Source organism: Maniola jurtina, chromosome 23, assembly GCF_905333055.1.
Source record: "Maniola jurtina chromosome 23, ilManJurt1.1, whole genome shotgun sequence".
NCBI lineage: Eukaryota > Metazoa > Arthropoda > Insecta > Lepidoptera > Nymphalidae > Maniola > Maniola jurtina.
This window is the reverse complement of record NC_060051.1, coordinates 5798144-5812638: the sequence shown is the minus strand read 5'-3', so window position 1 is coordinate 5812638 and position 14495 is coordinate 5798144. Positions and strand designations below refer to the sequence as shown.

Genomic DNA, 14495 nt, shown 5'->3' with positions numbered 1-14495 from the left:
TTAATTATCATGATCAGATGCAAATCTATGCTTTTCGGAGAATTCAAACGGCATAAGGCAAGCGATCGGACTGGGTTACCATAGCAGTAGGTCAACCGCAAGCTGCGCTGGCCTTGCGGTCCCCTTTTAAAGTTTAATTAATATCATAATACCTACTAAGCCAAGGAAAACTGAAAGGCCTATTATGTCAGTATTTATGATTGTATAACTTTGGAAATCGCATATTAAGCCACCCAAAACATTCAAGTAAGTAGTATATTATATGTAGGCGTTTTTATAGGCGCTTATGATAAACCAAGACTACAAACGGTTCCGAAAGCAGAATCTATTGAAAAGAGCTGGTAGGAAACTTAACAGTTTTCAAATCTTACATCTGTAATGCGTTGTCTTTGAAAACTGATATGCGTACTATGTGCTTACAAAACACATTCTTAGATTTTTGCTGTATATGGCGTTTATTTATTCGGAAACTATCATTTTATTATCATTTATTGAATCGAAGTTCTGAATTACTACGAACCGTACTAAAATATTCGAGGAGTGGAAACCAGCAAAAATCGATGTGTATATCTCGTACGATTAATTTGGACAACTACCGTGACATCAAAATGGCAAGTTGAAGGCTTTTATTTCCTCACATGACTCGTTAAAATGTATTTTCGCGGATACAGTGTTGGCCAATCGGGTATTGCTCCAAGCTAGAGCTGCCCTGTGGTTTGTATTCGGCCAACCGAGGACCGGTTTCAACGACCTTGCGTCTGTACACGTTCACTTGCTGATCTTATGGATGCTGCTTTGGATTGTGGCATACTTGTCCATGGTTTTGCTTTTGTTTTTACTATGGGGCAACTTATTATGAGCTGTTTGAATCTTTAGGCTTATGAACTTCTATTCTTTTCCATGCTATCTCTGCTCTGCGTACTGATTTTAAATACGTTTAAGATAGACTCGCAAAATCATGTCTGATCTAAAGCAATGATGAGATTCTTGTTAGAACTCGCTTGTTTGGAAGAAAGGTGCATCTTCATTTGTGTCTGTAAAGTCTTGTCATCTACCTACTCAAGTTATACGTAGGAGAAAACACGGACGCTGGAAAGCGTCCTCTATTCTAGTTACTAATGATAATGATGTTGTGACTTGTGTTGCGGTAAGTAAATAGTGTTTGAAACCTCACGTTATAGCTCTACACTTAACCTCTATGTTACTTCCTTCAAGTAATTTTACTCGATCATCATTCGTCATCACTTTTGTCTGCTTAAAACTATTATTGCGGACGAATAACATCGGTATAGTTGCCACCATGGCATTGACCTTCACATGTGAATCACCTTGAGCAATTCCTATTGTTGCCAGGCAACAGGTGTTTCAGGTTGTTTGTGCACAGTGACGCATTAATAAGCGTGCATTATCCGCCAGATGGTTCATGTAAGGCTTCACAGATTATAACATCGAAACGGGAAAAAGCAGATGGCAGACGCAGCAAGGATGCTCATGCTTGGCTTTAATATCCTGTCAAAAAAAAATCACTCAACATTTAGATTGACTTTTTCTTCGTATTCATTTTGTAGTTAACGTTGTCAACATTGAAAAGAAAACCGACGTAGAAAGCATTTCTTTTGATATACCTTGCAGCGAAAACAGCGCTGTATTTTATTTTAATATCACAACTATATGGTGCGCGGGCGCAGGCTTTCCAATTCCCATACAGCGACACAATGCTGAAAACGCATGCGTCGAGCCAGTCGCTCACGGCCGTCCGGTGTGGCCGCACGCGTTGATTTAACTAATCAAATCTGCCAAGTCGAGAAACAATTTGCGATCTCATACGTCACCAACATTAATCCAAGTGCAAAAGTGAATAGTGCAAAAACAAATGTTTCGTGCTTAAACACTTGGACTTTCCAAGGCTATTAGTGTTCCAGTGCTAATTTAATCGGAGAATCTCGCGTTTTTCAACAGAGATCGTCACGCTTGTTGACTATTTTTTATAGGTTTGCATTTATTATTTTTCTTATTGGCCACAAATTACAATAATTCACCTTTTTGTGCCTTACCGTCTGCGTTATCTTCATTAATATTTCCTACTTCTATGTCGAAATGAGTCATTAGTCCGAAATTCATGTGGGATTCGAAACTTCCAATTTCGTAATTTAGTAGGTTTCGTTGAAGGTGAAATTCAAGTTGTAATAGAATATGGGATTCATTTTAATCAGCTATTGTGTTAATCTCAGTCTTGGTTTAACGAGAACAATGGAAAAAATTCGCGCTCTTGAGTTGGAATTAAATCATTTATCAAGAGTCATATATGGTTAAGAGAGGTTTTGCATTCCGTAAAAGTCTTATATTATTGTTAAGAAACAACACGTATAAAAACTCGAAAACAATTTCATGGACTGCATTCGTGAGTCGTGACATATATCGTGATATAACATGCGTGACAGCATGAGAATAATACTTTATTCACTTTTATCACACCTATTGATAAATTCATCAATTTTCTCACGCGTTATCTATCAAGTGAATTTTATCTTGTGTGAAAATTGAGTCAGATATATATATCGCTGTTTTGTTTTGCTATATTAATAACAATGTTTTTGTTATTGTCAGATTGTTTCACATTGCACTATTATACAAGTCAGTTGATTGCCTTGGTTGAGTAACGTTGACCAAAGTTGGTAAGAGATGCGTCATCTTGCATACATTACACGTTTGCATCTATACCAAATACTCTATATCCTTCAACGTTTTTGGTTACCTACCTGGTACTACTGACATCGCTTTGCAGTGATTAGGTTGCCAGATTGTGCCTTATATAAGTTACTCTAATACTGTATATCCGTTCTTTTACTTTAGTTTACATTATCTACTGTGCTTATCATGAATTGATCCCATGGCAAAAAGTCCTTTCTCGAAGAGTACATTAGGTCTTCAATATGTTCCTGTTTCCTAGTTTGTTAAGTGCTATGTCTTGTTAACTATTAGGTCTATGACTTTTCATCACCTTTCGCTTTATTTGAACAGTCTTTTGTAAAATAAGACAATCATTAAGTATTTTTTAAATCTCATGGCTCACTGTTTCATTTATCTATTCACTACACAATTGAATCTAATAAAATGGCAATGACTGTGACTATCCTCCTTAATTGATTAATTTTTTATTCATTGATCAAATTCGTAAATGAAGTTTTGTTTACACTTATTAAATTGTAATTTTCTTTTAACTGATTTTACAATTTACCGCATTGATTATTGACTTTAGTGTTTTCGTATATTCTAACTTGCATTAGTTCTTTCTTGTTCAAAGTCTAAACTGCCCTGTGGAGTAAGCGTTAGCTTGTCAAACATAGGTCATGCTTAAAAGCAGACTTGTAAAATACTCTACTATTAAGATAATTATTATTAAATAATGACTAGCAAATGGCATTAGCACATCAACATTCCAAAATGCATTAATATTTGACTTGTTTTAATGATGCCAATTATTTTGCATAATGGCATGCTCTATACCCTAACGACTCTATGAAATCGTTTTGCTGATACAGCCTTATATCCGGATTTATAAATTCAATGCCACTGGTACCATGTTCTTAAATTATTCCGTGAATCTCGTTTATTTAAATCGTTTGATCTCAAAAAAGGCTTTGAGGCTGTTATCGTTTAATTACATCATGTTTGCGCTTTTGTTGGCTTTCTTTTTAAATTACGAGGTTTTGTTTGTGATGTTCTTTTAATAGAAAGGATCTAACGGGTTCAAATAATACTACTCTTCTTATTCTACGATCTTTCATGTTATGCATTTAATATATTGATTGAAAGTCTTATATATTTTTTATATCCCTTAAAATATTATTAAGTGCCAGCCATGGACTTATAACTACTCGTGGCAGCTTATAAAATTTCCTTTCTTGAGAAACAGTGTTGCAAATTAGGTAATAAATTGATTAGGTACTAAATAGTATTTATTTATTAGTGATCATTATTTAAGTAGGTAGGTAGGTACTAAGATTACAAAGCAGTTGATAACGAAGCAAGAGGAAAATAAGTTTCGGGGTATTTCATTACTACTGACTATCTGGTATTAAGGTCCTGTCTATCTGGTTTTAGGGTCCCGTAATTGTACCAACTCATACTACTTACTTGAAGGTAAGGAATAAAATCTTCAAGTATAAGTGTCACTAATGAAATTCAAATTCTGGACTAAAAAAATAGTTCATATTTTTAAAAATCTTTTATTTAAACCCATTTTTTTCATATTGTGTTGGTTTTGTGATCCTGTTTCCTTTTGATAACGATTTCTTATTTCATGAGCGGTTTTCAAAAGTCAAAACAAAAGGATCTTATCGTGGTTTGCATCTTCTATCTTACTTTCAAGCTTTGGAGCCGGCATGAAAGCGGCATTGTCACCATCATTGTTTTTAACCCCCGACCCAAAAAGAGGGGTGTTATAAGTTTGACGTGTGTATCTGTGTATCTGTGTGTCTGTGTATCTGTGTATCTGTGTATCTGTGTATCTGTGTATCTGTGTGTCTGTGTATCTGTGTATCTGTCTGTGGCATCGTAGCGCCTAAACGAATGAACCGATTTTAATTTAGTTTTTTTTGTTTGAAAGGTGGCTTGATCGAGAGTGTTCTTAGCTATAATCCAAAAAAATTGGTGCAGCCGTTTAAGAGTTATCAGCTCTTTTCTAGTTTTCTTGTAGAAAAGAAGGTTACATAACCGTTAGGTTCATAATATTATGTCAATTGACAAATGTCAAGATGGACGTTGCCTTGATACATAATTATTTATTTGAAAATGATGTTTTGGAAAACTCAGATCCTTTGGCTCGTAAGCGCGGAATAGTCCAAGAAAATCGGTTCAGCCGTTTGAAAGTTATCAGGTCTTTTCAGTCTTTTCTAGTTACTGTAACCTTCACTTGTCGGGGGTGTTATAAATTTTTAATTTACACTTGTCCTTATCATTTATCACTCCGGTCTTACTAATTAACTTAAAATACATTCATGCAAATTAATGTACCTACTGTTCTCTTATGCAACATCTTATTACGTATTTTAATAATATTTCACTAGTTCTTGCCTGTTACTCTACCTGGCTATCATCATCATCCCATAAACAAGAATAAAAAAGTAGGTACCTGCCTACCTTAAGTAATGTAATGTTTATATGAAATTAATAAATAGATTCATCTATAATCTATAACCAATCTACATCATTAAATATTCATAAATCGATAAAATCATTATTTGAAATATTTTTTTTGATATTTGAATAAGTACTTAATAAACCAACGAACTCTATGTACTAAATCCATTAGACGTGTTATTTTTGGGTTCCGTAATCCAAAAGGAAAAATGCATCCCTTAGGGTACTTCCTGTTGACCTAGAATCATGAAATTTGGCAGGTAAGTACGTACTAGGTAGATCTTATATCACAAGTAAGCAAAGGAAAAAATCCGAAAACCGTGAATTTGTGGTTGCATTACAAAAATGATTAAAATGTGTTCATCACACGTAGATGGCGCTGTCCGTCATTAACTCGCAGTGTTGCACATAAATATGTTAGGTAGGTCTGTGTATCTTCTACGATGGTACGGAACCTTTCCTGTGCGAGTCCAACTCGTACTTGACCGGTGTTTTGTTTGAAATAGTCCTTTATTAAGTATATTGTATGTAATACTATTTCAATGTACCTACCTATCCACTTCACCTAATCTATACTAATATTATAAAGAGGAAACCTTTGTATTCTTGTATGTTTGTATTGAATAGGCTCAAAAACTACTGGATTGATTTCAAAATTTCTTTTACCATTACTTAGAGGGATTCTTCCGAATCCGTATAGGCTATATTTTATCCCGGAAAATAGATAGGATTTTTCGTGGTAGTGTCCACCCGTGCGAAGCCGGGGCGGGTCGCTAGTGACTAATCACACTAATATTATAAAGGCGAAAGTTTGTATGTGTGTGTGTGTGTGTGTGTGTGTGTGTGTGTGTGTGTATGTTTGTTACTCCTTCACGCAAAAACTACTGGACGGATTGGGCTGAAATTTGGAATGGAGATAGATAATATCCTGGATTAGCACATAGGCTACTTTTTATCCCGGAAAATCAAAGAGTTCCCACGGGATTTCTAAAAACCTAAATCCACGCGGGCGAAGTCGCGGGCATCGGCTAGTAAAGATTAAATTTTACCTAAGATTTTTTTATTAAGTAAGTAGGTACTAAACATAAAGAAACATTTAAAATTCTTAGCTCAGTTATTGCATAAAGTGTAATTAACTGTCTTAGTATTTCCGCGATTCCATAAAGTAAATACTAATAGGTAATTAGGTAACTGAGTGAGGCAAAGTATAACTTCAATGAACTACAAGTATTCTTCAGAAGATCTTGTTTGATAGTTGACTCTCATTAAAACGTTCTAATTACTTCGAGATTAACATCAGCAGAAAGTTAACTAAGTAGGTATATTATATTCTCTGTTTTACAAGTATAGAGACTAGGAGTTTATCCATTAATACTTGTATAACTAGTTATTGTTTTTTTTAACATTACTTTTGTATAATATTTTTATATTTAGTTTGAAATCCCAAGTCATTAGTCATTGCAAAATTTTAGCACTATAAAGTTTAGTTTTTCCGCGACTCTATGATACTTAAAAGAGATTTATTTAAAAGGTAGAGTGGTTAAAAGGGAAAAAAAAATATTCCGAATGTTGGCTTTATTTACATCCATGCAATTGTCTTACTTTTTGCTATATGCTGAATTATGATACTTTGTAAGCCTAAAATGAAAACTGATAGCCGATTGAATGCGATTTTCAGTAATTGCTTCAAAATTTGGCAATACGGGTCCAGTTTTCAACTAATTAATGACACACCCAATCGCGTTGGCAGTTTAGTACCTACCTTGTCACACTTCACATCACACTAATATTATAAAGGCGAAAGTTTGTATGTGTGTGTGTGTGTGTGTGTGTGTGTGTATGTTTGTTACTCCTTCACGCAAAAACTACTGAACGGATTTGGCTGAAATTTAGAATGGAGATAGATAATATCCTGGATTAGCACATAGGCTACTTTTTATCCCGGAAAATCAAAGAGTTCCCACGGGATTTTGAAAAACCTAAATCCACGCGAACGAAGTCGCGGTTATCAGCTAGTTAAAAATAATTTCTGGTGGTAGATTTGATAACTGAGTTTTCCGTGTAAAAATGGGCTAAAGATATCAAGCACTTGATATTACAGAGCAAAGTAGCCATATGGCTCCTTTTAAATATTGATGGTACAGTTACAGGTACAGCATAAGAGGTGCTAGTTGTCCTAGGCGAAATAAGTAAATTTTGATTATGATGAGTTTTGACATTATCCTCTCGATGACGAACATAAGCTTAAGAGGGCTCTCTCCGTCACTCGTTTCCACTCGTTTCATACAATCGTAGTTCCAATTTCATTTGAATACTAAGCAACCTAAGTCCATGAAATTTTGCAGACATATTCTAGAAACTAATATCTATGTCTGTGGTTTTCCAGATTTCTGTTAAAATATTCGGTTTCAAAGTTACGCGATCTTAAAAATTTTCATACAAATCTTGGAGCCCCTGTAATTTTAAAACTACATATTTTTAGAAAAATCTAAAACACCACAGACACAGATATTAGTTTCTAGAATATGTCTGCAAAATTTCATGGACTTTGGTTGCTTAATATTCAAATGAAATTGGAACTACGATTGTATGAAACGAGTGGAAACGAGTGACGGAGAGAGCCCTGTTAAATATCTTTGTATTTTCAGCATCATACAGCGCAGCGTGGGGTAGTTAGTTACTTGGTTATTCTCTTACAAACGATCTTGTTTCATATTTATCTCATTAAATATTAATTAGTTACGTACTTGGCGGTTGAACTAGGTCCGTTCTATGTTTTGTGCAAACTTTGTTATTTTGTTAGAATTCTATAGTTTATAAACTAATTTATGAAAGTAAACTAACGATGTCTGATAGAAAATATGTTTTTTTTTTTTCAATATATCAGGCTGAGGACCGGGTGTGGTGGCGCTGTTTAGGGAAGGCCTATGTCCAGCTGTGGAAGTCCACAGGCTGATGATGATGATGATATTAGTCAACATTGAACTGAATTGGTACCTCTAAAAGAGTTTTCCGCCTAACTTCAGCGGTCGTTTTGAGTTTGCAGTTCCAGCACCTTAGGACCCCAAACCTATCGGTTTTTCGAACTATGCGCCCTGGTCATTGCCTCTTCAGCTACGTAACCCTCGACCTTAGACGTAAGTTATCGAACCTGAGACTTCTTCTTGCTAACGAAACATTGCTGTGCCGAAACGGTCAGTCTAATCATATTACCAATAAAAAACAGCTTCCTTAATAAGCCAAATCTATTATTTATTTTCTTGCAACAGTTACGCTACGCTGAGTTACACAAACAACAAAAACAGTACCAGAGACTATCTTAAAACTACGGCAAAAAACAAAGTCAGCCATCATTGTGAAATCTGAATCGTCGCTAAAATTGTATGGAATACGACAGCGGAAGTAGGTTTTTGTCAAACGAAATGAGATAAAATTGCAATAAATTCATATGATTCTTCGAGTTCGTAAAAGTAAAGGAAATGACTCAACCCTTGAGGATAACTTGGAGTTGACACATTCTTCTCTGGCTCTTAGATCTATTTCTTCTTCTTCTTCACTTGATTGGTGGCTTTTTGTAGTGTCAACCCAGCACAATCCGGTTTATTTATAGCGCTGTCATGTCATCTTATACTGACTTTTCGCCAACTCCAGTGAAGAGATAAATTAAAAAATTATGTTTGAACCATGTTTGGGATTTCCAATTTTACTTTGATAACAGTTAACTATTTATTTGTATTCGTTAGTTAGATCGAGTTTATTAATTTGGCACACCGGTTAGCGAGCGTAAAAAATACGGCTGCAAAAACAACGATTGATTAATGTGGCATACACTCACTATAATGGCGGTAAATATTGGCTGCTAAATTGCAAAATTTATCCTTCGTCCACAGGATATTTAGTCGAATTTCCTCGTAATTAGATTATTACGTTAATACATTCCAATGAAAATGAAAGTTATAAATAATAGCTATCTGATATGCCTAATTACTTAATTTATTACAATATTTTACTACTTATTTGTTAATAATGTAATTATATTTCTGCGTAAAAGTTTGGAGTTGCGCCGATTTTCTTCAGAAAATGGCGTCATCAAAAGCACTATTATGAGTTGTGACGTTATTCCATGATAAACGTGGAGCCATCAACTTGATAAATGAAGTAAAGGGTTGCTGACGCCCACAACATCTAATCTCGCTACTGAATAATTTCAACAAAAACACAAACCGCATCAAAGTACTTACTTTAGAACTAAAGTGCCTTAAAACAAAATGATTTCATTTTTAACCTGCAGAACTTCGAGTGTAGGCTTTTGTGTAGGTAATCACACTAATATTATAAAGGCGAAAGTTTGTATGTGTGTGTGTGTGTGTGTGTGTGTGTGTGTGTGTATGTTTGTTACTCCTTCACGCAAAAACTACTGGACGGATTTGGCTGAAATTCGGAATGGAGATAGATAATATCCTGGATTAGCACATAGGCTACTTTTTATTCCGGAAAACCAAAGAGTTCCCACGGGATTTCAAAAACCTAAATGCACGCGGGCGAAGTCGCGGGCATCGGCTAGTTATGTATAAAAACTCGATCAATCAATTAATCAATCAGCCTGTTTGCGTCCACTGCTGGACATAGGCCTTCCCGAGAGCGCGCCACCACACACGATCCTCCGCCTTCCTCATCCACCCACTTCCCGCTATCCTTTTAAGGTCATCAGTCCAGCGGGTCGCAGGTCGTCCCACACTGCGCATGCTGATACGCGGTCTCCACTCCAGAACACGTCTGCCCCAGCGGCCATCAGTTCTGCGGCAGAGGTGGCCTGCCCACTGCCACTTCAGCTGACTAATTCTTTGAGCTATGTCGGTCACTCTGGATATCCAAAACACATATTATCCACTTTTAATTAATTATCGGCATTCCATTTGTTTGCGCGGCACCCCTGAGAAAAATTAATTAAAGACAATCATTGAGTGAAGGAGCTGACATAAAGCCGAATTTCAACTTAACAGTTGATATTGCAAAGCATGGTTGGGTTAATTCAGTTTTATGACACTTTAGTTGCGAAGGTGGAAAGCGTGGCGTAACTCTGAATAAAGGGCATGAAACTTATGAGCTCACGTAGCTCGTAACTCGCCCGCTCAGTTTGCATCGCAAGCGGGATCTATATCGAGTTGGTGATAATGTCACGTATTTTTTTATATGAGACATTACTTATCTATACCTATTTTTGACTCTCTCTCATTAGTAAATTAAATGTATGAAACGGCTAATCCAAAGAAAGTGTGTCCTATAAGGCTGTTAAAATTCAAAACAATATAAGGTATATTAAGTTGTAAGCCAAAACAAGTTCCGGCCCGCAAAAATTTCTGATCGGAACGATTTGTCTAGTCCTCCTAATCAGGGGGCACGGCAGTGCCCCCGCCAAGACGAGCCAAACGGCGGCCGGGGCGCTACGTAGTACCTTTTTCTCGAAGTGTTTCGCCGTATTTTCGACCCTTCATAACTTCGGTCTGGATGACGCTAGAAAGCTGAAATTTTCAGTATAAGGTGTCCTCAGCAAATTTACCAAATATACTAAGTATCAAATATCTAGCTTTTATGGTTATAGATTTATTGATACCTAAAATACGCCGTTTTCGTCCCTCACTGATGATCATCACAATTCATAGTCTGTAATTCTAGGGTACTTCCAGAAGTCCTAGAAGGCTGAAATTTGGTATGTAGACTAGAAATTGCATACAAACTACAGGAAAATTAAGAAATTGGCAATGCCCCCCCTCTACGCCTCTTATGAGTAAAGCAAATCTGTAAATTCTGTTGATAGAATTCTGATATTTTCAGGATAAGATGTCCTTGGCAAATTGATTAAACTCATTGAGTATCAATTGTCTAGCTTTTATAGTTTCAGATTTATTGACAGTCAAAACTTCTAGTCTGTAATTCTAGGGTACTTCCCGAAGTCCTAGAAAGCTGAAATTTGGTATGTAGACTAGAAATTGCATACAAACTACAGGAAAATTAAGAAATTGGCAATGCCCCCCCTCTACGACTCTTATGAGAAAAGCAAATCTGTAAATTCTGTCGCTAGAATGCTGATATTTTCAGGATAAGATGTCCTTGGCAAATTAATTAAACTCATTGAGTATCAATTGTCTAGCTTTTATAGTTTCAGATTTATTGACAGTCAAAACTTCTAGTCTGTAATTCTAGGGTACTTCCCGAAGTCCTAGAAGGCTGAAATTTGGTATGTAGACTAGAAATTGCATACAAACTACAGGAAAATTAAGAAATTGGCAATGCCCCCCCTCTACGCCTCTTATGAGTAAAGCAAATCTGTAAATTCTGTCGCTAGAATTCTGATATTTTCAGGATAAGATGTCCTTGGCAAATTGATTAAACTCATTGAGTATCAATTGTCTAGCTTTTATAGTTTCAGATTTATTGACAGTCAAAACTTCTAGTCTGTAATTCTAGGGTACTTCCCGAAGTCCTAGAAGGCTGAAATTTGGTATGTAGACTAGAAATTGCATACAAACTACAGGAAAGTTAAGAAATTGGCAATGCCCCCCCTCTACGCCTCTTATGAGTAAAGCAAATCTGTAAATTCTGTCGCTAGAATTCTGATATTTTCAGGATAAGATGTCCTTGGCAAATTGATTAAACTCATTGAGTATCAATTGTCTAGCTTTTATATTTTCAGATTTATTGACAGTCAAAACTTCTAGTCTGTAATTCTAGGGTACTTCCCGAAGTCCTAGAAGGCTGAAATTTGGTATGTAGACTAGAAATTGCATACAAACTACAGGAAAGTTAAGAAATTGGCAATGCCCCCCCCTCTACGACTCTTATGAGTAAAGCAAATCTGTAAATTCTGTCGCTAGAATGCTGATATTTTCAGGATAAGATGTCCTTGGCAAATTGATTAAACTCATTGAGTATCAATTGTCTAGATTTTATAGTTTCAGATTTATTGACAGTCAAAACTTCTAGTCTGTAATTCTAGGGTACTTCCCGAAGTCCTAGAAGGCTGAAATTTGATATGTAGACTAGAAATTGCATACAAACTACAGGAAAATTAAGAAATTGGCAATGCCCCCCCTCTACGACTCTTATGAGAAAAGCAAATCTGTAAATTCTGTCGGTAGAATGCTGATATTTTCAGGATAAAATGTCCTTGGCAAATTGATTAAACGCATTGAGTATCAATTGTCTAGCTTTTATAGTTTCAGATTTATTGACAGTCAAAACTTCTAGTCTGTAATTCTAGGGTACTTCCCGAAGTCCTAGAAGGCTGAAATTTGGTGTGTAGACTAGAAATTGCATACAAACTACAGGAAAATTAAGAAATTGGCAATGCCCCCCCTCTACGCCTCTTATGAGAAAAGCAAATCTGTAAATTCTGTCGCTAGAATGCTGATATTTTCAGGAGCAGATGTCTTTGGCAGATTGATTAAATGCATTGAGTATCAATTGTCTAGCTTTTATAGTTTCAGATTTATTGACAGTCAAAACTTCTAGTCTGTAATTCTAGGGTAATTCCCGAAGTCCTAGAAGGCTGAAATTTGGTGTGTAGACTAGAAATTGCATACAAACTACAGAAAAATTGAGAAATTGGAATTTTCCCCCCTCTACGCCTCTTATGAGAAAAGCAAATCTGTAAATTCTGTCGCTAGAATGCTGATATTTTCAGGATAAGATGTCCTTGGCAAATTGATTAAACGCATTGAGTATCAATTGTCTAACTTTTATAGTTTCAGATTTATTGACAGTCAAAACTTCTAGTCTGTAATTCTAGGGTACTTCCCGAAGTCCTAGAAGACTGAAAGTTGGTATGTAGACTAGAAATTGCATACAAACTACAGGAAAATTAAGAAATTGGCAATGCCCTCCCTCTACGCCTCTTATGAGTAAAGCAAATCTGTAAATTCTGTCGCTAGAATGCTGATATTTTCAGGATAAGATGTCCTTGGCAAATTGATTAAACTCATTGAGTATCAATGGTCTAGCTTTTATAGTTTCAGATTTATTGACAGTCAAAACTTCTAGTCTGTAATTCTAGGGTACTTCCCGAAGTCCTAGAAGGCTGAAATTTGGTATGTAGACTAGAAATTGCATACAAACTACAGGAAAATTAAGAAATTGGCAATGCCCCCCCTCTACGCCTCTTATGAGTAAAGCAAATCTGTAAATTCTGTCGCTAGAATTCTGATATTTTCAGGATAAGATGTCCTTGGCAAATTGATTAAACTCATTGAGTATCAATTGTCTAGCTTTTATATTTTCAGATTTATTGACAGTCAAAACTTCTAGTCTGTAATTCTAGGGACTTCCCGAAGTCCTAGAAGGCTGAAATTTGGTATGTAGACTAGAAATTGCATACAAACTACAGGAAAATTAAGAAATTGGCAATGCCCTCCCTCTACGCCTCTTATGAGTAAAGCAAATCTGTAAATTCTGTCGCTAGAATTCTGATATTTTCAGGATAAGATGTCCTTGGCAAATTGATTAAACTCATTGAGTATCAATTGTCTAGCTTTTATAGTTTCAGATTTATTGACAGTCAAAACTTCTAGTCTGTAATTCTAGGGTACTTCCCGAAGTCCTAGAAGGCTGAAATTTGGTATGTAGACTAGAAATTGCATACAAACTACAGGAAAATTAAGAAATTGGCAATGCCCCCCCTCTACGACTCTTATGAGTAAAGCAAATCTGTAAATTCTGTCGGTAGAATGCTGATATTTTCAGGAGAAGATGTCTTTGGCAGATTGATTAAACGCATTGAGTATCAATTGTCTAGCTTTTATAGTTTCAGATTTATTGACAGTCAAAACTTCTAGTCTGTAATTCTAGGGTAATTCCCGAAGTCCTAGAAGGCTGAAATTTGGTGTGTACACTAGAAATTGCATACAAACTACAGAAAAATTGAGAAATTGGAATTTTCCCCCCTCTACGCCTCTTATGAGAAAAGCAAATCTGTAAATTCTGTCGCTAGAATGCTGATATTTTCAGGATAAGATGTCCTTGGCAAATTCATTAAACGCATTGAGTATCAATTGTCTAACTTTTATAGTTTCAGATTTATTGACAGTCAAAACTTCTAGTCTGTAATTCTAGGGTACTTCCCGAAGTCCTAGAAGACTGAAATTTGGCATTAAGTACAAATTTCAAGAATAACAGATAAATTAAGAAATCGGGTCCCCCTTCATCCCCTCGTATATGAGATGCATATCTGTAAAATCTGTTGCTCGAATACTAAAGTTTACATGATAAGATGTCCGTGGCAGATTTATCAAACGTACCAAGTATCTGTGTTTCCTGAAGTCCTAAAAGACTGAAATTTGGTATATCTGCTTCAAAAT

General features: G+C 35.8%; 1 protein-coding gene across 7 annotated transcripts in view; it reads left to right on the top strand.

Annotated features, from left to right (window-relative positions):
- Positions 1–14495, top strand: part of LOC123877246 (IQ motif and SEC7 domain-containing protein 2) — a 212255-nt gene that overhangs the window by 130435 nt on the left and 67325 nt on the right. For 3 of the 7 annotated variants that reach the window (XM_045923803.1, XM_045923804.1, XM_045923802.1), the window contains exon 1: positions 1756–1991. The exons of the other annotated variants lie outside the window; for them this stretch is intronic. The gene's annotated coding sequence lies outside the window, so the exon portion shown is untranslated. Of the gene's footprint in view, positions 1–1755; positions 1992–14495 lie in introns of those variants that run through there. 7 annotated transcript variants of the gene reach the window in all.